Source organism: Clupea harengus, chromosome 25, assembly GCF_900700415.2.
Source record: "Clupea harengus chromosome 25, Ch_v2.0.2, whole genome shotgun sequence".
NCBI lineage: Eukaryota > Metazoa > Chordata > Actinopteri > Clupeiformes > Clupeidae > Clupea > Clupea harengus.
The window spans coordinates 272,507-275,420 of record NC_045176.1 but is presented as its reverse complement, the minus strand read 5'-3'; positions in this window follow the sequence as shown (position 1 = coordinate 275,420).

The following is a 2,914-nucleotide window of genomic DNA, read 5'->3' as shown; positions in this document are numbered from 1 at the left end:
TGTTCACACAAAAATGCGTTAGCCACATATTGGCTCCTACACAGTACAACATGCTAATGTCGCTAACTTTTACACAAAGCCTTTCATTTCACGAGACTAGATCTTACACGCTAATGCTAAAGTTATTGTTAGAGAAAATTAGATACAAGTACACATTTCCCCAAAACGCAACAATGGTGACATCCCCCAAGCCCTCTAACATTGGCAAAGTCGCTAACCGCCCACACTATTTACTCAACGGTCAAAATAATTAGTTTGAAAGATACTTACAATTACCTCGTCTGTACTGCGTCGAATAGATGGTACCGATCCCGCTTGCAAGGTGAATTTTGTTGCCAGTCCAGGGTTAGATTGGTAAAACAGTCCGGGCCAAGACCATGTAAGAGAGACGCCCATATCATTGTGACAGGAGACTGTTAAGGAAGCTCATTGCCAGTCACTCAAGCATGACGTTTCTGACGTACAAGAAACAATAACAAATCGCAGGAGTTGTTTTTTTCCAGAGTTTTTGGGTCGGTAGACATGCCAGATACCCAAATTAACGTGTAGAAGCACTAAAAAAGTGGAATTTTCATAATATGTCCCCTTTAATGTATGTTAAATTTGTTGGCATTTATTCATTTGTATTGTAGATGTTCTATCTCCCGAGGGTTTGACTTAATAGCGACCTAGTTCAACAGTAGTTCCACTCATGGAGTCATCCTTAAAGAGGGGTAGGTACCCACCCTTACCTTGATTTTCAGCTTGACAATAGGCTCATACTGTAGTGACGAGCAGAGTCATGGCTAATGTTGGCGTTTTCCACACCATTTATTTAAACAAAAGGACAATTGACACATAATGGCAAACAAGCAGAGATCTTAGACACACAACACAGACCGCCATCAATTTATCCAACACTTTTTTTTTTTCTGTGGTCACCACACATCTTGTGTTTACGGTGTCCATTGACTTCCATTCACTTTATTTGCAGTTACTCACGCCATTGGAATAATGTACACATCGTTTCACTTTTATAATACACTACCATACCTGAAGGACGTATACTCATAGAATAGACCAGAACTACAGTAACAATTGTGAGAAATTTTAATCTAAAACACGGAATTGAGAGAAATAAGAGAGTTCGTTCTTAAAACACACTTTTATAAGAGAGCCTTTCCTGGTTTTGCATGAATTTAAATTTCCTTTGAATTGTCTTTTATTTCCTTAAAAAAGTAGAACTGTTTTGAATCTGTATTTGTGTACCAATCTATTATTTTTATATAGCCTACCTAATTATTTGTATCTGGTTCCTTTTCAAACCTGATGATTTCATGTCTGTTTTATTTTGCTGCCTCTGTGGAGCACTTTGTAACAGTGTCTAAAAATGAAGATTAATAATAAATGATTGGGGTCACAGTGGCGCGTGCTCCACATTCTCACACACACAAAAGGACAGGGTCCCTTGACACGCGCAAGCTTGTCAAACACACACAACATTTAAGGAAATTGTGGGATGATCAAACCCCCACTCACTCCTTAGCTTGTGGATCTTGACAGTATTGCATTTCAAATTTAATATCCCATTGGTAAGTCTGCAGCATGGATTTTTCTATACAGTGACAAATTGTGAAGAATATACATTTTTCCCTGGTTCGCAATGTTTGGAGGAATCCGCCATTGCTGCTTGCAGCTATATTTATTTTTATTACACAGATGCAGCCCCGCAGATGCAAGCGGACACGACCGAGTCCAACAAGGAAGTCAGGGAATTGAGAGAAATAAGTAATGTGCTGTCTGACTTAAACTGTGCAATCAAACAATTGATCAATAAATAGTGTCATTTGTTTCCATACTTTTTACGAGTGTGTTTTTACGAGTGACGCATCACATCCAGACGCAGACGCATGACAGGAGAGTTTGGCTGAAATGCCTGGGGACTGGGATTGGTGTCAGGTAAAGCCACATTCCTTTGCTGTGCCATATTATGTAGCACAGCACACGCCCTCACTATTTGGCACACCCTTTCGGGCTTGTATGACTACCAACCTCCTTCAGAATTCTTACATTCGCCAAATCTTACAACGATGCCATGTAGTTGGTACGCATTGGGATAATATCCCTTAACATAACCATCCCTTAGATAGTATTGTAAAGCTACCTGTGTGGGAATTATTCTGACCAACTACCTTTGTGGACCAGACTATAGTCCAGGCGCTGGCATACAGTATAGATGCATGTAAGTTCTTTGGCGGTTGTGCAACTTCCTGGTTGGAATACTGAAGAGGAACAGAACGGGACAAGTTTTGAATGGAGGCTAAGGCTATCCGATGTTCTCAGGTGAGAGTTATGGCAGTGGAAAGTTTTTACAAAGTGCGATGTCTTAATGTTCTAACAGCTGACGATATGTTACGACAAGCCTTCGTAAGCCTATTCAGCTGTGTTGATTAGAAAGTTTGTCAAGATATGTCTTTGGTCTAATGGCCTGTTAATGTGACGTCTCTACGGTAGCTGAAGTAAAGTGTAGGATATGTAAGAGGCGAGGCAAGGCAACTTTATTTATATAGCGCATTTCATGCACATGTGCAACTCAATGTGCTTTACATATACAATAACAGGAAACAAGTAAAAATAAGATAAATGATAATAAACATAAAAATAAAAGATTAAAAAGTAAGTGTACTGGAAGAACATAATATGGATCATACGGAATATAGGCGCTACAACTCACAGTTTAGACAGGTACTCCTGTAACAAGAAAATCAGTGTTCATAAGCCAGACAAAACAAGAAAGTTTTGACTCTTGATTTTAAAGTAGCAACATTTGGGGCACATCTAAATGTTTCTGGGAGTTTGTTGCAGGAATAACAAGCAAAATATTTGAATGATGCTTTACCATGTTTTGTCTTAGGTCTATAAACAGTTAGCAGTT